General features: G+C 47.5%; 2 non-coding genes across 2 annotated transcripts; both read right to left on the reverse strand.

Annotated features, from left to right (window-relative positions):
* Nucleotides 1-8,053: 8,053 nt before the first annotated feature.
* TRNAT-AGU lies at nucleotides 8,054-8,127 on the reverse strand. Its single transcript has one exon. It is a non-coding gene; the product is annotated as a tRNA-Thr (tRNA).
* Nucleotides 8,128-13,049: 4,922 nt separating this feature from the next.
* On the reverse strand, nucleotides 13,050-13,122 carry TRNAK-CUU. Its single transcript has one exon. It is a non-coding gene; the product is annotated as a tRNA-Lys (tRNA).
* Between the last annotated feature and the right edge of the window lie 12,557 nt (nucleotides 13,123-25,679).

The following is a 25,679-nucleotide window of genomic DNA, read 5'->3' on the forward strand; positions in this document are numbered from 1 at the left end:
GGCCCCGCTGCCCCTTGGTGACGCAAGGTTTGGGAGGCTGAGCCCCCCGAGCCTCCATTACGAGCCGCCCAGGCTACCATTGCTCAGTGGGTGGCCAGTCTCCCTGTGTCTCTGCTGTTCGTACTGGGGAGCCTGGCCAGCCTTAGGGGTGGGGCCCCCCGGCAGCCGCCCAGGGCTCCAGGGGGTCAAAGGGCACCGTGTGCCAGTGCAAAGGTGCTCACTGCTCTCCCCTGCCCCAGTGCTCCTCCGTGGCCCCACAGAGGGTGGGGGGAGCGAGGAGCAACACTATGTGCTCCATGCGCCTGGTCACTTTCCCCAGCTGTGCTGTGCTGTGAGGGGAGCATCAGAAGCTGCTGCTCTCTGCCCTCCCCTGATGCAGCCCGGCTGAGGAAAGTGACCTGGATGCAGGGAGCTCGGATGATGTCACTTCTCGCCCCTCCCCACGCCCTGCAGCCCCTCGGGGTGCCCGGAGGAGCAGCATCCCAGGGAGGAGCGGGCAGCAATGCCAGCTGTGCATTGCACACAGGTCAGAGTCCCCACGTGGGTGCAGGACGCGGCACAGTGGTTAGGGGTGAAGGGAGTGCAGGAGCGGGGCAGTGGGTTGTACTTGCTCAGCATCTTCCTGCTGGGGATTCTCCTCCTCGTTCTCACTCACCATCCCAACACCTGATGGGAGACAGGGAGAATCCAGACATAGGTCACTCCCTGTGCCAGAGAAAAAGGAAATGTCAAAAAGGGAGTCGGCCCTGGGAAGACGCAGGCACGGCACTTTGACTGGCGGAAGCCAAACGCCCACACCGAGAGTTTAGCATGGACAGCTTGGAGACAGCCAAAGTGGGGAAGGGCTGCGTTGGTCTGGAAGAGGGAGTCGGTGGCTGTCTATCCTGGCGGAGGCAGGGTCGTTTTGCTGTATGCTGGGCCAGGGGCCAGGGAGTCTGCTAGAGTTGCTGAGCTGGGCCTGCTCCTGGCTTTGCTTGGGTTAGAGGAAAGTGGTGAAGATAAGAACGGCCCTCCTGGGTGAGACCGATGGTCCATCTAGGCCACTATCCCGTCTTCTGACAGTAACCGATGCCAGGTGCTTCAGAGGCAATGGCCAGAGCAGGCAATCGTCAAGTGATCTATCCCTGCGTTGTCTTCTGAAGCTTGGTGCTTGTTTCAGGGGCTAACTCTCAGCCCAGACACACTCCAGGGAGGGAGCGTTGGTGTTTGTGCCGAGGAGCGTGGCTGGGACTCGGACCCCCTTCCCCAGCTCTGGGTAGCGCCCCCCTCCCCATTTCAGGCTGTGTTCTGCTTAAGGCCGTAGAGCCCGTGCCTTTTTTTGCCCGGTGCCTGAGAGTCAGGCCAGCTGTGGGGAATTAGCTCAAGCGTCAGAGAGCTCGCTTTGCATGCGAGAGGTAGAGGGGGGCTGTCATAAACAGATCTGGCAGGAGCAGCAGGCAACCCTAACCAAGAGGCTCAGCCAGAGCCTGAAATATCACGTAGTGCACCAGCGGAGAGCAGTTCACAGTCAACGGAAACAACGTCATCACCTACATCGCTTCCAGAGGGACCAACCCCAAGTCCACAGTCTACCTGGAGGAACTGGTGTCTCCAGCCTCAAGGGGACAATTCCAGACTCAGCAGGAAGCCGATGACAGCCTCAAAAGACTTGGGCGGCGGCACAGAGCAACCCACCACCTCTCAGCTCTTCTAACTGATCCCGGTTTGTTGTAGAACAAGGACTTTTATACAAGGAGATTCTTTCTGGTGGACACCAGGAAGGCTGGCATCCTCAAAAACAGTTGGTAGTTCCAACTAAGTACCGGGAAAAGCTCTTAAGCTTGGCCCATGATCATCCCAGTGGTCATTCTGGGGTGAACAGAACCAAAGACAGGTTGGGGAAGTCCTTCCACTGGGAGGGGATGGGCAAGGATGTTGCCAATTATGTCTGGTTTTGTGAGGTATGCCAAAAGGTAGGAAAGCCCCAAGACCAGGTCAAGGCCCCTCTCCAGCCACTCCCCATAATTGAGGTCCCATTTCAGCGAGTAGCTGTGGATATTATGGGTCCTTTCCCAAAGAAGACCCCCAGAGGAAAACAATACATACTGACTTTCGTGGACTTTGCTACCAGATGGCCGGAAGCAGTAGCTCTAAGCAACACCAGGGCTAAAAGTGTGTGCCAGGCCTTAACTGACATTTTTGCCAGGGTAGGTTGGCACTCCGACATTCTTACAGATTCGGGAACAAATTTCCTGTCAGGGGCCATGAAAGACCTGTGGGAAGCTCATGGGGTGAATCACTTGGTTGCCACCCCGTACCACCACCAAACCAATGGCCTGGTGGAGAGGTTTAATGGAACTTTGGGGGCCATGATACGTAAATTTGTGAATGAACACTCCAATGATTGGGATCTAGTGTTGCAGCAGTTGCTGTTTGCCTACAGGGCTGTACCACATCCCAGTTTAGGATTCTCACCATTCGAGCTTGTGTATGGCCATGAGGTTAAGGGGCCATTACAGCTGGTGAAGCAGCAATGGGAGGGGTTGCAAAGAATCCTGTGGCACCTTATAGACTAACAGATGTTTTGCAGCATGAGCTTTCGTGGGTGAATACCCACTTCTTCGGATGCAAGCAGTGGAAATTTCCAGGGGCAGGTGTGTATATATAAGCAAGCAAGAAGCAAGCTAGAGATAACGAGGTTAGATCAATCAGGGAGGATGGGGCCCTGTTCCAGCAGCTGAGGTGTGAAAACCAAGGGAGGAGAAACTGGTTCTGTAATTGGCAAGCCATTCACAGTCTTTGTTTAGTCCTAAACTGATGGTGTTAAATTTGCAGATGAACTGGAGCTCAGCAGTTTCTCTTTGGAGTCTGGTCCTAAAGTTTTTGCTGTAAGATGGCCACCTTAAAATCTGCTATTGTGTGGCCAGGGAGGTTGAAGTGTTCTCCTACAGGTTTTTGTATATTGCCATTCCTAATATCTGATTTGTGTCCATTTATCCTTTTCCTTAGAGACTGTCCAGTTTGGCCGATGTACATAGCAGAGGGCATTGCTGGCATATGATGGTGTATATTACATTGGTGGACGTGCAGGTGAATGAACCGGTGATGGTGTGGCTGATCTGGTTAGGTCCTGTGATGGTGTTGCTGGTGTAGATATGTGGGCAGAGTTGGCATCGAGGTTTGTTGCATGGGTTGGTTCCTGAGCTAGAGTTACTATGGTGCGGTGTGCAGTTGCTGGTGAGAATATGCTTCAGGTTGGCAGGTTGTCTGTGGCGAGGACTGGCCTGCCACCCAAGGCCTGTGAAAGTGTGGGATCATTGTCCAGGATGGGTTGTAGATCCCTGATGATGCGTTGGAGGGTTTGAGCTGGGGACTGTATGTGATGGCCAGTGGAGTCCTGTTGGTTTCTTTCTTGGGCTTGTCTTGCAGTAGGAGGCTTCTGGGTACACATCTGGGAGGGGTTTACGCCTTCTCCAGGAACTAACATTCTGGACTTTGTAAGCAACCAACAAAACACCCTCCGCCATTCTTTAGCCCTGGCTAAAGAAAACCTAAAGGATGCTCAAGCAGAGCAAATGGCCTGGTATGATAGACATACCAGAGAGCGTTCCTTCAAAGTAGGGGACCAGGTTATGGTCTTGAAGGCACAACAGGCCCATAAGATGGAAGCGTCATGGGAAGGACCATTCACGGTCCAGGAGTGCCTAGGAGCTGTTAACTACCTCATAGCATTTCCTAATTCTTCCTTAAAGCCTAAAGTGTACCATGTTAACTCTCTAAAGCCCTTTTATTCCAGAGAATTACAGGTTTGTCAGTTTACAGCCCAGGGAGTAGATGATGCTGAATGGCCTGAAAGTGTCTACTACAAAGGGAAAAGTGATGGTGGCATGGAAGAGGTGAACCTCTCCACAACCCTGGAACGTCTATAGCGGCAACAGATCAAGGAGCTGTGCACTCACTTCACCCCTTTGTTCTCAGCCACCCCAGGACGGACTGAACGATCATACCACTCCATTGACACAGGTAATGCTCACCCAATTAGAACCCCACCCTACCAGGTGTCACCTCATGCCCAAGTTGCTATTGAACGGGAAATCCAAAACATGCTAGAGATGGGTATAATCCGCCCCTCTAACAGTGCATGGGCATCTTCAGTGGTTCTTGTTCCCAAACCAGATGGGGAAATACGCTTTTGCGTGGACTACTGTAAGCTGAATGCTGTAACTCGCCCCGACAACTACCCAATGCCATGCACCGATGAGCTGTTGGAGAAACTGGGACGTGCCCAGTTCATCTCTACAATAGATTTAACCAAGGGGTACTGGCAAGTACCACTAGATGAACCCGCTAAAGAAAAGTCAGCTTTCATCACCCATGCAGGGGTGTATGAATTTAATGTGCTTCCGTTCGGACTGCGAAATGTACCCGCCACCTTCCAAAGGCTGGTAGATGGTCTACTAGCAGGACTGGGAGAATGTGCAGTTGCCTACCTCGATGATGTGGCCATTTTTTCTGATTCATGGCCCGAACACCTAGAACACTTGGAAACGGTCTTTGAGTGCATCAGGCAGGCAGGACTCACTGTTAAGGCCAAAAACTGTCAAATAGGCCAAAACAGAGTGACTTACCTAGGGCACCAGGTGGGTCGAGGAACTATAAACCCCCTACAGGCCAAGGAGGCTATCCAAAAGTGGCCTGTCCCACGGTCGAAGAAACAGGTCCAATCCTTCTTACGCTTGGCCGGGTATTACAGGCGATTTGTACCACACTACAGCCAAATCGCTGCCCCACTAACTGATCTGACCAGAAAAACCCAGCCAAATGCAGTTAAGTGGACTGATGAGTGTCAGAAAGCCTTTACCCAGCTTAAGGCAATGCTCATGTCTGACCCTGTGCTAAGGGCCCCGGACTTTGACAAACCCTTCCTTGTAACCACTGATGCATCTGAGCATGGGGTAGGAGCAGTTTTAATGCAGGAAGGACCAGATCACAACTTCCATCCTGTCGTATTTCTCAGCAAGAAACTGTGTGAGAGGGAAAGCCACTGGTCCATCAGTGAAAAAAGAATGCTATGCCATTGTGTATGCCCTGGAAAAGCTATGCCCATACATTTGGGGACATCGGTTCCAGCTACAAACCGACCATGCTGCGCTAAAATGGCTCCATACTGCCAAGGGAAACAACAAAAAACTTCTTCGATGGAGTTTAGCTCTCCAAGATTTTGATTTTGAAATTCAACACATTTCAGGAGCTTCCAACACAGTAGCTGATGCACTCTCTCGTGAGAGTTTCCCAGAATCAAATGGTTAAAACGTGTTCTTGAAATGTGGAAAATCTTGTAGTTTTACATAATTAATAGTATATGTAACGGTGCATGTGATTTATTACTCTGTTTATTTTAAAGTTTTATGTAGAAATCACTCCTTGAATAAAAACAAAGAGGGATTCACCCCCCCCCCCTCCTCCCCTGAGGTTCCAAACAAGGGAAGAAATCAATCAGGTCCTTAAAAGGAAAGATTTTATTAAAAAGAAAGAAAGTAACACTATCTCTGTAACACCAGGATGAAAATATTACAGGGTCTAGCTTATGAACCTAGAGGACTCTCCCCACCTTTTTCAGAATAATCAAAAGTAACAGCAAACAGAAATAAAGATATTTCTCCAGCAAACACACATTTGCAAATACAGAAATTAATTATAAGACTAATCCGCCTTTCTAATACTCACTATACTGAATAGATTGTTCATTCCCTGCCTTGACAATTCAGTCAGTCGCTTTTCCCGTCATATCGCCAGCACCTCTGATTCCAAATCTCTGGGCACTGAGATTTTTCAGGGAGTTAGTGGCTCCTTTCTTTCCTCACCCTGGAGTAAACTCAGCTTTTATTCCATCCTTGATAACTCATGGAATAACAACAGCAGCATGAAGAGGAGAGGAATATCTCACTGCCGGGGGCAGGGGTGAAGGTGGACACGTCCCCTCTGTTTGAGCATTGCCATTGCAAGAGAGAAGGTTTCAATGGAATCGAATGCCCTGGCTCAGACAAGAGACATAGGGAGGTTCTGCTGTTCATGGATCTGTGCAAAGGAAATTGTGTTTCTGTGTGAAAATGGGGAGGAAATGAAACACCGACATGGTGGTGCCTAAGGCAGAAGGGACCCCTAATGGATTAGAACAGGACACGTTCTCAAGCAGCATGTTTCTTACTTTGCCCATCTGTCAGTTTTGATTATTATCGATGGAAATATTTTGCCATTGGGTCGTGTGTTTCCACAGAAATTGACATTTACCAACAAACACGTAATTCTTCCAGTCCTGCCGAGTCTGCCAGTGGTGAGTTTAGAGACACACTCACTCTTCCCACTCCCTATGCCAGGCCTGTGCTCTCCAGAGTGTCAACTTCCCACACAGCTGGGATCCTTCCCTGCTCTCCTCTCAGACGTCTGCCCCCACCCCCTTCTGGGATCCCCTCTGAACACTGTCCAACTCCCCTGCTGGCAGGATCCCTCTCCATTCTTTTCATTTCCTGCCTCCCCTCTGAGCAAAATCTCTGGCCTTTTCCCACACTAGGAAATGAACCCAGGCCACCTGGGTAAAAACCAGGAATCCTGATCACTAGACCATATGGGTCTGCACAAACAGCAATCCATTTACACATTCACTAACCCATTCACACATTCACATTCATTAACATTTAAAAGTAGCCATTCAAAAAACTTCAAAAACAGACTTCAAAGAGAAATTGCAGAGTTACAATTTATTTGCAAACTTCACACCATTAATTTGAGCTTGAATAGGGACTGGGAGTGGCTGGCTCACTACAAAAGCAAGTTTCCCTCTCTTGGTATTGACACCTCCCCAGCAATTATTGCCAGTGGACTGCATCCACCCTGACTGAATTAGCCTTCAAAACTGGTTCTCCTTGTAAGATAATATGTGGAATATGGGGTTACAGCCCGCTCCGGCAAAGGTATAGAATGTCACACTGAGATTTCCATTTATGTAACCAACTTTGACCTCTCTGCCTAACACTTATAATCACTTACAATCTATATTTCTGTAGTTAATAAACTTATTTTAATGTTTTACACTGACTTGTGAAATTGTCCAAAGTGCTTGGGAAAGCTGCTCAGATTAAAAAGGCTGGCGCATGTTCACTTTCTTTTTGAGGAAGTGGTGAATTAATTAATGAGCTTGCACTTTTCAAGAGGTTTTGAGCAGTGTAAGACGGTACATTTCTGAGGTGCAAGGCTGAGGGCTGGGGAGATATGCTGGTGTCTCTCTATGTACAATTGAGGAGTGGCTTATAGAGCATTCATGCAACTTAGTTGGGTGCATTGCTGCATGTTGGTGGCTGAGTGATCACAGCACATGGAGGGTTTTGCTGCTTGCCACTAGTGCAGCATTGTAAGACACAGCCCAGGCTGGAGAGATAAGAGGACAGAGCAGTTCCACACTTTGGGATTGTTCCCCGTGGATCCCACCACACAGAGACCCTGCTGTGACCAGCCGTGGTAATACTGTGCTTAGTGCTCTGCCTTGTAGCTTCAACAGCTGCACATGCAAGATGAGTTACAGTGACCTTGACCTTGTTTCCATGTTTATCCAAAGCCTCCTTTTGACAGTTGTCAGCAAAAAGACCCGTTTCTTTTGCAAGCATTTGTATAGCTAGCAGCTCTCTTGGCAAGCTCTGCCATGGTGCCACGCTCTGGGACTTCTCCCTTAACTGTTCCATTTTTCATCAACACTAACATGAAAGGTGAAAGGACAGTAATTCTCCATTTCCTGCAAGCCCTGCAGAGAACCCTCTAGAAGGGGCTCTGTGCATAGATATCCCCATGGGAGCACGACACAGGCTCTCCTGTCACAGCAAATTGCAGCCGGAGCAACCTCCTTGCCAATGCCAATAGCCTTTTGATCAACTCCAGACTGAGGATTTGATTCTCTCCAATGCTCTGCTGGAAAGAAGCCTTTTCCTTCACAAGCAATTACTTGGATTGTCAAGGGAGGTCTCTTCTGTTTTCTAGAAAGTCACAGGAAAATGTGAGCAAAGGAGATGAAAGCTATAGAGCAAGGCACCACTGGGAGTTGAACCCAGGATCTCCTGTTTACTAGACAGGTGCTTTAGCCAACTAAGCCATGGTGCCTTCCCCAAGAGAACCTTTGCAACCACTACACTTGATGGTCCAAGACTACACCTTCAAATGCCAAAGTACAGACATTCCCCATTTCCTTCAAGACTGCAGACTTTTTGCTGTCTGGCTCTCTGTGCATGGAAAGCCACAGCTGAGTTGACAGAGGGCTACTAACATGCACTTCTTCCACAAGCTGCCATGATCAGATACTGATTAGTGCTCTGTGTTTCACTCACAGCAGCTTCAGCTCAACTTGAGTCATGGTAACCTTTCCATCAGCTCCAGATTTACCACTTAACACTTTCCACAAGACTTAGCTGCAAGGGAGGGTCTCTGTGACTTGAACAAGCACTTCCAAGGATTGTGCAGTGAGGTCTTTTCTTTTCATGAGAAGAAATAAAAGAAAGGAGCCTGACAGAAAAGCCAGGTTCAGCAAGGAAGAACTGGCAGGCCAAGCCAGGATCTTCTGGTGAGTAGAAAGGCTCTTCAGCCAGCTCTGCCCAAAGATCACTCTCTAGAGGCCACTTCCCACAGAGACTGATTATGGTTACAGACCCATCCTGAAATTAGAGCAGGATATTTTAAAGCTTTATCTCACAGTACAGTAACACAATTCAACCATGTTGGTACAGAGGAGAAAGCACTCCTTCATTTCACAGTTATTGCTACTGATCTCACTGACAAACTTCCTTTTCTCGGGGCTGCTCCCAGCACTTTAGGGAGTTTTTCCTCTTCTCCCTTCCAGCTGTGGTTACGGGACTGCAGCAGCTCCCCGGATGGCCGGCTTTGCTCTGTCACTTACATCCTTCACTGCTTTGGCTGAAGCTGTGTTTGCCACCAGTTTAATCCATAGCTGAGACCTCAGGTACCAGCAGCTAGTTACAAAGGCTCAATTCCCATCACCATCAGTGGGAGGTTATCCAGGGCTGCCAGGGCTGCAGGATTTGGCCCATGGACAGTCTAGGTGCTACAGCAGCTACATTCTTATGCGGTGAGTCCTGCAGCCTATTACCAAACTGCTCTGTCATAGTCTGCAGGGGGCCTGACTTGCTGAGAATCTGGCAGAAGAGAGACCCTGGAGTAGAGAAGGAAAATGTCCTCAGCAGTCACAGCCGGCAGGAGCAGCAAAGACTGAGTATCAGACACACTTTTTCACCAGGACAGTAAATGTGCACGACCCCCTGATATATTCTCAGTTCACTCCCCCTCCCAAGGAAGCCCTATTCTGCTCTATTACACTCTCATGGGAGGAGAGGGAAGGTCCTCTCATGGGTAAATAACTGGTTACAAGGTAGGAATAAATGGTCAGTTTTCAAAATGGAGAGAGGTCAATAGTGGTGTCCCCCAGGGGGTCTGGGACAAGTACTATTCAACATATTCATAAATGATCTGGAAAAAGGGGTAAACAGCGAGGTGGCTAAATTTGCAGATGATCCAAAACTACTCAGGAAAGTTAAGTCCAAAGCAGCCTGCGAAGAGTTACAAAAAGAACTCAGAAAACTGGTTGAAAGGGCAACAAAATGGCAGATTTGTTGATAAATGCAAAGTGATGCACATTGGAAAACATAATCCCAACTATACATATAAAATGACGAGGCCAAAAATAGTTGTTGCCACTCAAGTGAGGGATTTTGGAGTCACTGCGGATAGTTCTCTTAAAACATCCACTCAGTGTGCAACGACGGTCAAAAAAGCAAAGAGAATCTTGGGGATCATTAAGAAAGGGATAGAGAATAAGACAGAAAATATCATATTGCTTATGGCCGACCACATGCATTGGCCTCCCCTCAGGCAGGGGACTTATAGGCCCTTCTGCCAGTTGGCACTGGCAGCAGCAAGGGCTGGGTTCAGTGTCTAGGGGAGGAGAGCAGCAGACAGGGAGGAGAGAGAGTCCCGAGAGGGAAGCAATGAGAGCAGATTGCAAACCGACCAGCTGAGGGTCTCACAGGAGTCCTGAAATAACAGTAGCTCCAGGTCCCATCAGGGCTGCCAGGAGGGGTGGGTAAGTGGGGCAATTTGCCTGGGCCCTGCAGGGGCCCCCACAAGAGTTTTTCAGGGCTCCTGGAGTGGGGTCCTTCACTAACTCCAGGGGCTCCAGAAAACTCTCGTGGGGCCCGGACCCCCGGAAATTCTTCCGCTCCAGGTCTTCGGTGGCAATTCAGCAGCAGGGAGTCCTTCCGCTCCGGGACCCGCCACCGAAGTGCCCCAAAGTAATTTTATTCGAATTTCCTGCATCGAGGTCATACATTCAATGTTATGTCCCCACTAAAGCACGTGAATTCGGGGAAGTGCGTCCACAGTACCGAGGCTAGCATGGAGTGGCGGAGCATTGCACTGTGGTAGCTATCCCAGGGTTGGGGCAAAAATATTCTCGCAGATGTTTCTGGGTGTGTGCCGTCACTCGCTCCTCCCTCCGTGAAAGCTACAGCAGACGTCATGCTGTCAGCAGACGGTGCAGCACTGTGCACCACCTGTCTCCTGGTATGTTGAATCCACTTTGAATGTCCTCTCCTCTTTCTATCGACTCTTTCAACTAACCATTTCGCACCATTTCTCGGCCATCGTGAACAGAGCCGCACAGCTTCCGCCACAAACTCTGCAGGTCCAAATAAAGTCTATGGAGTACATCCATAGCTGGGATGGGTCATTCAGTCCTTTGTATAGAGCTTCAGTTTGTAGCAAAGTCCCTCCACCGGTATCTGCCTTCTCTCAATGGGTCGATTGTGTAGCTGATGGTCCTTAATGGGCCATCAAGCAGGCTAGGCAGAACTGACACCAACTTGTCTGGCTGGGGTGTTCCCCGGAAGCAGAGCACAAGTTTGAAATACCGGCAGCATAGAGCCAATATTCATAACCTTAACTATAAAATGATACACATCTAGAGATAGCATCATTATAATCAGCCAATCAGAACCTCTCCATAGACCCCTTACATGACTGCAAATATAGAACAGTGGTCGCAACGGTGATCTGTACAGTTATAGATTATGTCAATAACGTCACAGGAGGTGACACGGCATCAGTGAGACTGATACTGGAATACTGCCTCCAGTTTTGGTGTCCTCATTTGAAAAGATGTTGTGAAATTGGAGCTGGGTCAGCAAAGAGCCACCAAATATTCTGAGGGCTGGAGAAAAATGCCTTCTCGTGAGCTATTGAAAGAGCTCAACGCGTTTAGCTGATCAAAAGAAGATTGGCAGGTGACTTCATTGAAGTCTTGAAGTGTCTTAATGGAGAGAAAAGATTGGGTATTAAAGGGCTCTTTAATCGAGCAGAGAAAGGCATAACAAGACCCAATGGCTGGAAGGTGGAAAGACATATTACATATTATAACTGAGGCACAAATATTCAACAGCGAGGATAATTCACCACAGGAACAAGCTACCAAGGAAAGTGGTGGATTCTCCATCTCCTGATGTCATTTAATGAAGACTAGATGCCTTTCTGGAATGTGTTTGCCCCAAAAGTAGCTATTGTGTCATACAGGAGGCCTGTGATATGCAGGGGGTCAGATTAGATGCTCTAATGGTCTCTTCTGGCCATAAAGTCGACTAATTTCTGAAAAACTGAGTGTAGCATTGGGAGCACCGTCTGATGTTTCCCTGTCTAGCCGGCTTGCTGCCTGGAACGAACGCTCCTTGAGTGGGGTGAGCCACAGGGAGTAGCTCAAACCTCCAAAGTGCCTGGCCAGGGGCAGGACATTAGCCCAGCAAGGGAGGGGTGTGGCAGTGACATCACAAAGGCCTTTGGCAGGACCTCAGACTATTGGCCAAAGGTGGTGGGGAGGTGGTGACCTCACAGAGAGATGCTGACATCAGCCAGGCAGGACAGGGGCAAGGGGCCAGGGAAACCTCAGAGACCCTGTGGCTTTGCTTCAGCAAGTCTCCTTCTCCAGGTTTCTCTTTGAGGACTGAGGGAGTATTCGGGTTTTGTAAACAGGAGATGCTGGGTTCAACTCCCAGTGGTGCCTTGTTGAGATGCTTTTAGAGCACCTGGTATTGGCTACTGTCAGAAGATAAAATACAGAGCTAGATGGACCTTTGGTCTAGCCCAGTGTGGTTTTTCTTATGGTTTAAATTACACTCACAGGTACTGATAATAGAGTTACTAATTGTTTGGGAGTTAAGAGCTGATAGGTCAGTGGTCCAAGCCCCTTGCAGGTGACCCCCTCCCTCTGGGACAGGGGCAGGTCTGAGCTCTCGCACCAAATGCTCATTGTGGCTGCCAGAATCTGTGGGCAGCTCATTTAGTTTACACCCAGGGTTGAGTCCTTGATTCACACATCAAGGATAACAACCCTTTATTTCTCCTGCCCCTATAACAAGGAGACTGGGAATCCAACACCAGCCACCAGTGATCATTTCAGCAAGCAACCCAACCTATTTCCAACATACTGTAAAATCCACATGCAGACTCATACATGAAACCTTGCAAGAAAATCTTCCTGAGGGGGTCTGAAGCACCTGCTGCTGTGGGTTGGGATTGAGGGGCACTGGGAATACGAGGGGGCTGTGGATTGGGACAGAGGAGAAGGGTGAAGAGGAGCAGGCTCTGGTTGGGAGTGAGAAGCGGTGAGCATAGGAGGGACTGAGTGTTGGGTCTGAGGGGCACTGGGAGTAGAGGGGTCATGGGTTTGGGCTGAAGAGCATCTTCATTTGGGGATCCAGCAGGACAGGGGAAGGCAGCAGGTGATTCTAATTCCTTAGGGGTGTTTGTGTGTGTGTGTGTGTGCGTGTGCAGGGGAGGAACATGCTCTATGCCCAGAGGCCTTTATTCCTCCAGCCTGCAAGGACAGAGGGGCTGTCAAGGAGTTGTTCCTTCAATCCCCCCCTCCACAAGGCCCTTCTTAGGAAAGGCAAAATCCTGAAGAGAAAGAGTAACACCAAAGAAGGTGCCTGAAAGACAGATTTTTACAACCACAGTGAGAAGTTTATCACCTGACCAGGGACTTGAACCCTGGACCCTCAGATTAAGAGTCTGATGCTCTGCCAACTGAGCTAGCCAGGCTCACACAGGAAAAGTGCAAATTGGTGCAGAGGTGAAGCTAGTCAAGAAAAATCCAGCAGGAAACAATAGGGGAAACCTGCTGCTCTCTCTCTCTTCGCAGCCCTGGCCTGGCCTGGTATTAGTGCTGGTTAAAAAGAGGGGAAAATATCGGCATCTACCAGCCTTTCATAGCTGTACAAGACTCAGGCACAGAGGTGCCCATCTGCAAGTGCCGAATGGTTGGATTGGCTAATGCAGCCTGTAGACGTCCAGGGCACACTGGGATATAGAGCCAAGTGTCCATCACCATCATCCTTTCAAAGGGATAATGATAATGATGGGAAGGTTCACAACTGACTCAGCAGTTGCATACAAAGGTGCACGTTTGGCAGTTACATTGGGAAATTCTGGCTCCTTCTCAGGCTCAGGTTGGCCACCCCGGTCTAGATGTAGAAGTTACAACATTTAAACTTGAAAGAGGGGCCAATTTCCCCATCATTTCATACCTTTACATCCAAACACGATGACTTTCTGAATGAACCCTCCTCATTCAGCCAGAAGATCTTGGGGTGGATGTAGGAGTCACTGGATAAAATTATCTGGACGCTGTTCTGAATCAGGTCAGAGCAGAGGTATCCAATGATCTAAACTGGCTGTAAAATCTATATATCAACACCAAATATGGTGTGAAATTAATCCTCAGAAATGGCTGTTCCCCACCCGGACCCCAGCAAAGGGCTCCCTAGGGAAGGAGGCTGTTGAGGAAGGAAAGAAGAAAGACGTCCTTCTCTCCCTGGAGGAACTGGGCTCTGCGCTTTGGACAGAAAGGAGGGGAAGGAAATGGTCACACGATGGCAGCAGAACCTAAGAAATGAAACACAACAGGCTTCTGAGCACGTTGCTTCTGAACAGTGAACGAACCTGACTCCCGTATCATGAAAAGCCAAAAAGCCGTTTCTTTCCATGAACGGGAGAAAAGAGTTCCAATCATTCCTGCCCATTTACTTTTGAATTATTTTCCATTATAAAGAAAATTGTAACAAAATTAGTCTGAACTTGAGTTGCCTGTTATTAAAAGCTGGTTCCCCAATTCAGTTCCAACTGCCCTGCTAGAAACACCCCCAGGTCCCTGCTCACCCCAGGAAGAGGAAAAAGAGAAACCCCCACTGGGCACTGCCCTTGGCGCCAGGCTGCTGTCCCGGGGTGCAGGTGGGGACTGATTGTTTGCTGCTGAGGAGGGAACCAGTAGAGGCCTCTGGTGCTCTGCTCCTAGCATCTGCCCGGCCCAGGCTGTCCTCTGCCTCAGCTGCTGCTCCCGGCCTGCTCTAGAGTCAAACATGCAGGGCCCCCAGGGGAACAGAGGCTGGGACAGGGCAGCAGCCTGGGCTGGGCTGGGAAGATGCTGGGAGTTCTCATTCCCTGAGAACTGGCCCGGCTCCCTTCTCAACAGCGAACAAATCAATTCCACGTCCCCTCCCCAGAAAAACCAGCCTGGAGCCAAGGGCAGCAGGGGACGATTCCCTGCAGTTCCCACCGAGGCAGGAGAGAACCCAGGGTGTTTCTAGCAGAGCTTATGGAACTGAGGTGGGGAAACCAGCCTTTAACAACAGGCAGTTCCTGTTGAAGCTAAGTGTTTTTAACAATTTTTACAACATTAAATAACCCTTCAATCGTAGTGTCACCATCCATAAAATTGCTTCAGCCTTATAGGTTCCCAAGTACAAAACTAAACATCTCTTCAAACACAAGGGAGTGGAGATCAGTCAGTGTTCAGAGCCATCCCACATAAAAGAACCATGTTGTGGTACATACTGGCCCCATCATGTGGCCATCGCCTTTCCCTCCTCTCTGTTAAAAGTTTTAGTATTTTGCACAGAAACTTTCTTCCCTCAGGAGAGACTTGGGAACCAGGGCTGCCAGCCAGCCAAACACCTTTAAGAGGAGGCGTAACCTGTCAAAAAGTGATCTCCCCTCTTCAGTTCAGTGACACCTTGAAATGTTACTCGTCCCGGCAGAGCTGGAGGATTGAAAGCAGCTACATCAAACCCCTGTGTAGCTCGCAGGAATGAACACGAACACTCCCTGGTATCTGAAGAGATATTTAGTTTTACCCTTGGTAAACTATAAGACTAAAGGGAAAGGCAGTGGTGCCAAATATATAGAGTGAAACACGAAACAATCATCATAGTTATGCCCATAGTGACTGCAAAATCTTTCTATATACTTCTTATTATTTTCTCTGGTGTCTAGACATTGACTAGACCTTGACCAAGAAATTTGGCTCTTGATAAAATAATCAACTACCCCTGGTTAATACAATGGACTAGAAATTGACTGGGGTCTCTCTACGCAGGTTCAAATCCGGACAGCTACAGCTGCATTAGCATATTGTCATTACTGTTGTCTTAGTGCCTGAGCATCCACAGAGCCAAATCTGGTCTTGCTCTGAGGCTGTCTACACTTAAAATGCTGCTATAGCACTGTGGAGAAGACAGTTGCTACAGTGACAGGAGGGGTTTCCATCCCTGTAATAGCTATGTTGACAGAACAATCTTTACTTTCATTTAGCACTAACTAACCATGGCTTAGGTCAGCTTAATTATACTGGTTCTGGGGTTTTTCACACCCTGATAGACGTACTTGTTAGAGGGTTTATCCCATCACCCTCCCATTCCCTGGTCCTTCTTGCGTGACCAGAGAGCAGCAATGCACAAAGTTCAAAGGTGAAAACAATTCAATGTTTATTGGGGTAAACTTCCAGCGAGTAATGATTCCAATTTCCTTCCTCAGTGTCCCCCTTCCCAGCTCTGACACCACAGAGCTTTGCCTGTGTCCCTGTTCCCCTTCCCTGTTCCTATTCGCCCCCTTAGCAAAACAGAATTCCAAGTCCCCCATTCCCATTCCCCCCCTTACTTCCTGACTGGCTGCAGACTATATAGTAAAACTTGAGTTCTGCTTACCTATGCCTTAACCAATCATTTTACTGAAATGTAACTAACCAATCCTAACATACTGTAACATGATTATCTAACCAATTATAACCCACCACCTTAATTGGTTTACACTCAACAAATTAATTATACAGCAGACAGAAAGAATCACAGCACCAGACAGAGATTATACAGACAAGCAATAGGAAAGTGGGGACCACAGTGATAGAACAACACAGAAATGAGGATTTCACACCCCAGCTATTGATCAGTGAGTTGTTCCTAGACAGGATGCTGTCATGGTAGAGGTTGTGGGTGCTGGTTGCTTAACTGTCTGGCCCCCAGGGCAGGATTTTGAGGTTCACCATTACTTTCTCAGAATGCCAGCACCCATCTTTTGTTCACTTAAAATGCGAGCAGGGAGATTACAACACCACAGAACTCATGGAGCTCCAGGAAATGTGTAACTTTAGGTCCGGGTGAGTGTGTCTAAAATTCAGCTGTGCTGTAGAAGGTCTCTAGGAGTTGAAAGAGATGTGCCATCTCGACCTCCCTAAAGAGTTCATCAACTATTAATGAAAACTAGGGTTGATAAGTCATGTTTTTTGTAGCAGGAGGATGGTGGACTGGTCTAAAGTGCCAGTTTTAAGACTCTTTTTTCCCTATCTCTTGGGTGTTCTGGTCTCTGCATAGAGATGTGGTTTCAAATCCCACTCCTGACATGACCATTTAATTCTATCTGGAGAAAATAGCCTCACTTGAATCTCCTGTGCAACAATAGAACCCCATTTGCTTAGCTTTGCTATTCCAGTAGTTGTGAGAGAAGCTCCAAACCAGGGGGAAACAGGGCCTGTTCTCTCGACCCATCAATTTTTGTCTTCCTTCATTCCAAGCCATTTTCTCAGAAACATCCGTATTTCCCACACTATTTTGTTTAATGTTCTTTGCTTTTATGAAACTTTAGAGTCATCATTTAATTGCCACACAACTGTACTTATGAAGTGAAGTGAAACACAATATTTTTTGGATATTCTTGCAGAAGAGTTTTGCTTTCTGACCTGGAATTGAACAGGGGCTACCCGAGGGGGACAATGCTGCTCCCTTTTCTTGGCTCATCCAAAAAACATAAGTTCTTGGTGCCCTTTGTTTCCCTGTTCTTCAAAGGCAAATCAGCTGGTTTAGCGGCTACTGAGAAAGCCTTAGAAAAGGGCCCCAAAATTGATAGCAGCTGGTTTCTATAGTGTAGGGGACAGGAAGCAGGGTGGGTTGGATGGGGAGTGGTTGGGGTGGGGGTCTCTGGAGGGCAGTCAGGGAGCAGGGGTGGATGGGGCATGGGAGTCCCGGGTCTGTTAGGGGTGGGGAAGGATAGGAGACAGGGCAGTCAGGGAACAGGGAGCAAGGAGGGTCCTGAGAGCACAGTGAGGGCGGGGGTTTCTGGGGTCAGAGAACAAGGAGCTGGGGGTTGTATGGGTCCAAAGTTCTGGGGTCCTGTCAGGGGCGGGAGTGGTTGGATAGGCATTGGAGTCTGGGGTTCTGTCTGGAGTGCGGGGTGTGGATAAGGGTTGGGGCAGTCAGGGGAGAGGCAGGGGGTAGGGTCCTAGGGGGGCAGTCAGGGGACATGGGGCAGAGAGGCTTAGATAGGGAGTGGGGTCCCAGGAGGGGGTAGTAGGGACAAGGATCAGGGAGGATGGGGTTTGGGGGGGCAGTCACCCAGCCTTCTGCCTGGAGCCCTAACCCCCTCCACACCCCGCCCAGGCCCCTGCCCTGAGCCCTGTACCACCCAGCCCCCTGTTGACTCCTTCACCCCGCCACGACCCCAGCCCTGACTCTGGCACCCCCACACATCCCCAGCCTCCCCACATCCCATGCACCCCGCACATCCTCAACCCCACCCTGAGCACCAAACAGGAGCTCCTGCACCCCTCTGCACACATTCCCACCTGCACCCCTCATGCCAAATGGGAGCTCCCCAGGTCAGTGCCCTCACACCCAAACCTCCTGCCCCAACCCTGAGCCCCCTCCCTCATTCTAGCTCCTGGCCAGACCCTTCACCCCCAGCCCTGTGCTCGGTCCACTCCCACCCTCAGCTCAGTGCAGAGAGAGGAAGAGAATGGGCCAGAACCAGGGAGAAGGTAGGTACCCACTGTATGTGGGCAAGGCCGGGACTCCACACCAGCAGCGGGCTGAGCAGGTCCGGCAGCCGGGATCCCGGCTGGCAGGAGCCAGCGGATGGAACCCCTGAGCGGCAGTGGGCTGAGCCGCACAGTCTGCTGCCGGTCTGGGGTTCTGGCTGACAGACCCTTCCCAGCTGGGGTCCTGGCCGCAGGCCCCGCTCAGCCCACTGCCGGCCTAAGTGAACAGAACCCCAGACCAGCAGCGGGCTGAGCGGGCCGGTGGCATAAGATCAACATTTTAATTTAATTTTAAATGAAGCTTCTTAAACATTTTGAAAATCTTGTTTATTTTACAATACAACATTAGTTTAGTTATATAATATATAGACTTGTAGAGAGAGACCTTCTAAAAAACATCAAAATGTATTACCGGCACGCGAAACCTTAAATTAGAGTGAATAAATGAAGACTCGGCACACCGCTTCTGAAAGGGTGCCAACCCCTGCTCTAGAGGTTTTTATGGCATTGATCTCCCTTGCAGATTCTCTGATGGCTAACATGGGCTGATTGCCAAGAGAAGGTTTTCCCACACTCACTGCATTCATAGGGCCTCTCCCGTGTGTGGATTCGCTGATGTTTAGAAAGGGCTGATCTTTGAATGAAGCTTTTTCCACAGTCACTGAGGGCCTCTCCCCTGTGTGGAGTCTCTGATGTTCACAGAGGGCTGATCTACAGTCACTGCATTCATACGGCCTCTCCCTGTGTGGATTCTCTGATGGGTAAGAAGGTTTGAGCTGCGATTGAAGGTTTTCCCACACTCACTGCATTCATAGGGCCTCTCCCCTATGTGGATTCTCTGATGTTGATAAAGGCCTGAGCTGCTAGTGAAGCATTTTCCACACTCACTGCATTCATAGGGCCTCTCCCCTGTGTGAATTCTCTGATGTTTGGAAAGGGCTGAGCTGTTAGTGAAGCATTTTCTACACTCACAGCATTCATAGGGCCTCTCCCCTGTGTGGATTCTCTGATGTTTAGAAAGGCTTGAGCTGCTAGTGAAGGTTTTCCCACACTCACTGCATTCATAGGGTCTCTTCTCTGTGTGGATTATCTGATGTTTAGAAAGGTCTGAGCTGGTAATAAAGCTTTTCCCACACTCACAGCATTCATAGGGCCTCTCCCCTGTGTGGATTCTCTGATGTTTAGAAAGGTCTGAGCTGCTCGTGAAGCTTTTCCCGCACTCACTGCATTCATAGGGCCTCTCCCCTGTGTGGAGTCTCTTATGAACAACAAGATTTGATCTGTAAGTAAAGGTTTTTCCACACTCAGTGCATGTATTTTTCCTCTTTCCGCTCAGGATTTCCTGTTGGGTTGTGGTTTCCTTGACGCTCTTCTGAGTTCCCCGACAGGAAATAAATTTACCCACTTTCTCCCCTGGCTGGTTTCCTTGCTCTCTTTCTGGTCTGTGCTGAATCTCACAGGATTTTCCCTGTTTATGACTCTTCGACACATTCCTTTTCGATCTTTGCGATAATTCTCTGTGTTTAGCCACTTGCTCAACATTTTCCTGCTGAGAATTCTGCTCCTCTTTCTCGTATACCATTGCGTCACCTGCTGTGATAGAGACAGAAACCTCAAACAGGGATGGAAAGGGGAAGGCCAAACCAAAACAAGTGCTGAAGAGAGGTCAAATAAAAACAAGAACTGAACTCCCCCAAACTCTTCCACAAACAGGAGAGAGGAGGGGATCAATTTGGCCCTCACATCCCATCCAAATTCACAGGGGGAAGGGAGGAAGCTACTGCCTGGTGTCTGCTAGGGTCTACAGGAAGCCATGAGCTATATTTACCCTGAGGATACGACCCCTGCTAGGGACAATACTGAACTGAGAAACCTTCCAAGGGCATTGTAGGGCATCCCAGATGTTTCCTTCAGGCACTTACAGATTCTGAGTTAGTTTAATCTTTCCTCACCTGTGCAAGGAACTCTCAGAATCTCTCTTTCCTCTGAACCCTGGAGGTCTGGGGCCCATGGCTCATCCCCTTGTTCCAGCTGGGAGATTATATGAGGTTTGGAAACTGGAAACCCTGCTCAGATGAAAGAAAACAAAGGAGTTCAGTTGATTTCACATGACTGTGTCATAAAAAACACTATTAATTTAACTTCAGTGCTTAGTGTGAGCTGGTGTGCCTGAGGCAGTCCACACTGAAAATGCCAAGATCAGGGCAGGCTGAAAAAGGGAGAGCAGATGCCCCCCAAAACTGGTGGTTAACACGGAAGTTAAATTCACCGATCAGTCACCAACTGTGCTTCTGATCCCCCACACTGGTTATCGAGAAACTAAAAAGAAGACATCACACGGCCCCCTTTACTGCATTCCAGTTCTCTGACTCCCAATCAGCACCTAGGTCCGGCACAGTGAGAGGTTATTTAAAAACTCTGCTCACATAAACAAAGTGTTCTTCTGACCCCCGAGTCAGCCACATTACCAGGTCTGTACAGGTTTGGATCTTACCCAGAATACTATGATGCCAGCCAGTCCTTAGCATCTAAACTAAAGGTTTATAAGCAAGAAAGCATCTCAACTAAAGGTTTATTATAAAAGAAGGAAAGAAAAAGGAAGTTGTTAAAATGGGAAAGCAGTCAGATACATTCAGAAATCTATATATCTGGTTCTTAGCAGTATTAGTGAGTTTCTGGCTTGAAAGGCTCTCTGGTACACATCCACATCATTCAGTCCTTTGTTCCACGGTTCAGTTTGTAGAGAAGTTGCTTCAGAGGTAGGAAGAGGGACTGAAGACAAAATGGAGATGATGCAGCTGCCCTTTATATTCCTTTTGCCAAGTGGCTTCTACTTCCTGTGTCCCAAACACAAGCTTCACAGCACATGGCATGGAAAAGCCTTGGAGGTCTCAGTACACAGGCATACCCCTGCATGTCTTGCTGACTCAAGAGGTGTCTCCCCTTGATCTTTTCAATGGATTCATTGTACAGCTGATGACCCTGGATGGGCCATCGAACAGGCTGGGCAGCGCTGATGCCAATATGTCTGGGGGTGTCACTCAGAAACACTACACAAGTCTGGAATACAGATATACCCTACATATCTATAACTCACAATATAAAGATAGAAACAAGATTATCAAACTTGGAAAATCATAACATTTTCATTGACACCTTACATGGCATATCTAGCACGATTCATTGCAATTTCATTATATTGGTATTTATAATAAAATAATAATAATAATATAAAATGTGTCTCAATTCCCTACAGTGTCACTTAATAAACCAGTGAATTCCCAGGACTGGTTCCCCAAGTGTTTGAAGATGCCGAACACCTTGCTTTTGAGGGACTGAAATACCCACATATATGTTGGGAACACACAGACAGACACTGTGCAAGTCTGGGCCCCTATGTTCACTCTTCTAGAAAATTATGATCAATTTTGTTCATAGTATGTGTCAGGGCTGAATCTCCACTCTGTCACTCCGAGTGCAGAAAGTGGGGGCCCGCCAGGATTCTAAAAATTAATTTGTGCAACTCTAGGCTTGTATTAAACCCCCAAAGTTACAGCTTTTCTCTGACCTTGGCTTGGTCACCACCCAAATGCAAAAAACCCCCAAACCCTTGGACCCAGGAAGGAGCACTTGAGAATTCTTCCCTCTGAGGCACCCTCAAGCCCTTTCACCTCCCCTCCGGGAAAGAGCTGAGAAAGAAAACAAAGGATATTAGCTACCAGCTAATCAAACAACATGCACAAACCTCTTAGGACACCAAAAATCCAACCCTGTTCTTAAAAGAGGTAAATTTTATTAAAATTGAAAAGGAAAACAACACATCTGGAACTTAGGCTTTTGCTAGATCTTTAAAGAAACAATTGTTGTAAGCACCCAAAATAGCTTTCCTGGGGGTTCAGCTTAAAGCTTAGAAGCAAACAAAAGCATCTGGGATAGCACAGAGGAGCTCCAAAAGCCAAAATAAAAAATATAAACCTGATTGTGTTTATCTAAACTTCCCTGTCCAAATCATTTCTTCTAGGGATGGAAGATGAATTTTCAAACCTGCTTCAAGCCATACACAGCATTGCTACTCCGTGTTGCCTTCTCCAGAGAACAACAGACAAAGGGAAAGTTACTGTCCCATTTTAAAAAGTTCTAGCCTTTCCATTGGCACTTTTGGTCAGGTGCCCACTCCTTTTCTTTTACCTATGGCCTTGTTAACCCTTTACAGGTAAAGCAAGCAGAGAAGTCACACCAACAAGGATTTTACAGCAATCTGGCTGGCTGGGCGTTTATAAAAGGGAGATCCCTCCCCTCCCCCTTCATTTATCACTGTATGGCTTGTTCGGTACCATTTGAAAACACAATCTACTGAAAATCCTCCTTAAAATGTGTAGCAACACTGTATGTAAAGTTATGAGATTTTACGGCATGATGTTACTGAAAAAGTTGCATCCCTAACCCTAAGTTCCTCAGAGACAGCAAGGCAAACAGCTGGTCAAATAGCCATTCTCCAGGAGGGGGAAAGTGTGAAGAAGACATTTACATTCCATCGCAGGGACCACTTGAAGGTCATATCTACGAGAGCCTGTCACCATGACTCAGCTGAGAACTGGATTTGTTTCTACTACAAAGGACTGAATTATAAAGAGGTGAGGAAAATGCATGAGACTCTCTCTCTCTCCCCCCTTTCCCTCTGCTCATGACAACTCCTGAAGAACTGAATGTGGGCAGCAGGGGCAGGTTAGAGGGATTCCCGGCTGAAAGGAAAACCAGCCTGTCTCAGCAGATGGTGAGAGAAACATTTGTTTTAAATCCGTTTTAGCTGGTTAACTTAGATGTTAGTTTGTGTTTTATCTTCCACTTCTTTCGTAAAGAATTCTGACTTTTATGCCTAGTTACTTGTAGTCACTGGAAAAAAAATTTTTTTTCCAGTAGTTAACAATCTTGGTTTATTGTTTTATCTAACCAGTGTGGTTGGATTAAAGTGTGTTGGAAACTCCATTTGGAATAACAAGGCTGGTGCATGTCATTTTCCATTGATGAAATAACAGATTTCATATGAGCTCCCACTGTTCAGTAGTGTGCCAGACAGGACAAGATGCACATTTCTGGGGGATGTCTGGGAGCAGAGAATTTTCTGGGGTTCTCCGGTGGGGTACTGTAATTCAGGAGTTGCTGACTAGCAGCACTCAAAACTGTGTAGCTGGGAGCGAGTTACATGCTGGAGACTGTGTGTTACCTGCCCAGGAGTGGCTGCTCTCACAGTAGAGCAGTGTAAAAGGCACCCCAGCCTGGGGAACTGAGGGGACACAGCTGTTCAACAGTCCAGACTGTACTGTGCTTAATGTCACAGACACTCAATTTCAAAGTCTCCTAAAACACATAGAAAGTAAATCCATGTCCCAGAAATCGAAGTCTCCAGAGAGAGGGCAAGTCTCCCTGGCTCTGCTTCTTGCTGACAGACAGGTCAAGAGACAAAGAGAGAGTCCTGGGGAAGCTGGAAACATAAGCGTGGGGCTCAGTGGAGAAAGGGGAGAGGAAGGGCAGGGATATTACTGAATGCAGGATCTCAGCACTACTAAATGTCAGGATAGCACATAGTGCAGCCCACTGGAAAACACAATCCCAAATATACATATAAAATGATGGGCTCTAAATTAGTTATTTCCATTGATTTATATAAGGGCAATAAGATATTCTCTGTATTATTGTCTATCCCTTTTTAAATAATTCCTAACATCCTGTTTGCTTTTTTGACTTCCGCTGCACACTGCTGGATGTCTTCAGAGAACTATCCACAATGACAAAAAGATCTTTTTACTGATCAGCTGTAGCTAAATTTGCCCCCATCAAATTGTATGTATAGTTGGGGTCATTTTTTCCAATGTGCATTACTTTACATTTATCCATGTTAAATTTCATTTGCCATTTTGTTGCCAAATCACTTAATTTTGTGAGATCTTTTTGAAGTTCTTCACAGTCTGCTTTGATCTTAATTATCTTGAGCAGTTTAGTAACATCTGGAAATTTGCCACCTCACTGTTTACCCCTTTCTCCAGATCATTTATGAATAAGTTGAATAGGATTGGTCCTAGGACTGACCCTTGGGGAACACCACTAGTTACTCCTCTTCATTCTGAAAATTTACCATTTATTCCTACCCTTTGTTCCCGGTCTTTTAACTAGTTCTCAATCCATGAAAAGATCTTCCCTCTTATCCCATGATAACTTCATTTATGTAAGAGCCTTTGGTGAGAGACCTCGTCAAAGGCTTTCTGGAAATCTAAGTACACTATGTCCACTGGATCCCCCTTGTCCACATTTGTTGACACCTTCAAAGAACTCTAACAGACTAGTAAGACATGATTTCCCTTTACAGAAACTATGTTGACTTTTGCCCAACAATTTTTGTTCTTCTATGTGCCTGACAATTTTATTCTTTACTATTGTTTCAACTCATTTGCCTGGCACAGACATTAGACTTACCGGTCTGTATTTGCCAGGATCTCCTCTAGAGCCCTTTTAAAATATTGGCGTTACATTAGCAATCTTCCAGTCATTGGGTACAGAAGCTGATTTAAAGGACAGGTTACAAACCATAGCTCATAGTTCCCCAATTTCACATTTGAGTTCCTTCAGAACTCATCGGTAAATACCATCTGGTTCTGGTGACTTGTTACAGTTAAGCTTATCAATTAGTTCCAAACCTCCTCTAGTGACACTTCAATCTGTGGCAATTCCTCAGATTGTCACCAAAGGTTTGGGTGAATCTCCTAACATCCTCAGCCATGAAGACTGGAAGCAAAGAATGCATTTAGTTTCTCCGCAATGACTTTATCGTCTTTAAGGGCTCCTTTTGTATCTCAATCGTCCAGGGACCCACTGGTTGTTTAGCAGCTTCCTGCTTTTGATGTAATTAAAAACATTTTGTTATTGCCTTCTGAGTTTTGGCTAGCTGGTCCTCAAACTCCTTTTTGGCTTTTCTTATTACATTTTTACACTTAATTTGGCGGTGCTTATGCTCCCTTCTATAGACACCTCACTAGGATTTGACTTCCACTTTTAAAAGATGCCTTTTATCTCTCACTGCTTCTTTTACATGGTTAAGCCAAGCCACAGTGGCTCTTTTTAGTTCTTTTGCTGTGCTTTTAATTTGGGGTGTACATTTAAGTTGGGCCTCTAATATTGTGTCTTTGAAAAGCGTCTATGCAACTTGCAGGATTTCACTCTAGTCACTGTATCTTTTAATTTCTGTTTAACTAGCCTCATTTTTGCATAGTTCCCTTTCTGAAATTAAATGCCACAGTGTTGAGCTGTTCTTCCCACCACAGGAATGTTAAATTTGTTATATTATGATCACTATTTCCAAGCGGTCCTGTTATAGTTACCTCTTGGACAAGATCCTGCTCTCCACTCAGGACTAAATGGAGAGTTGCTTCTCCCCTTGCAGGCTCTTGTACCAGCTGCTGCTCTAAGAAACAGTCATTTAAAGTATCGAGAAATTTTGTCTCTGCATTTTGTCCTGAAGTGA

The sequence above is a fragment of the Mauremys reevesii genome, linkage group 23 (genome assembly GCF_016161935.1).
Source record: "Mauremys reevesii isolate NIE-2019 linkage group 23, ASM1616193v1, whole genome shotgun sequence".
In the NCBI taxonomy this organism is placed as follows: Eukaryota; Metazoa; Chordata; order Testudines; family Geoemydidae; genus Mauremys; species Mauremys reevesii.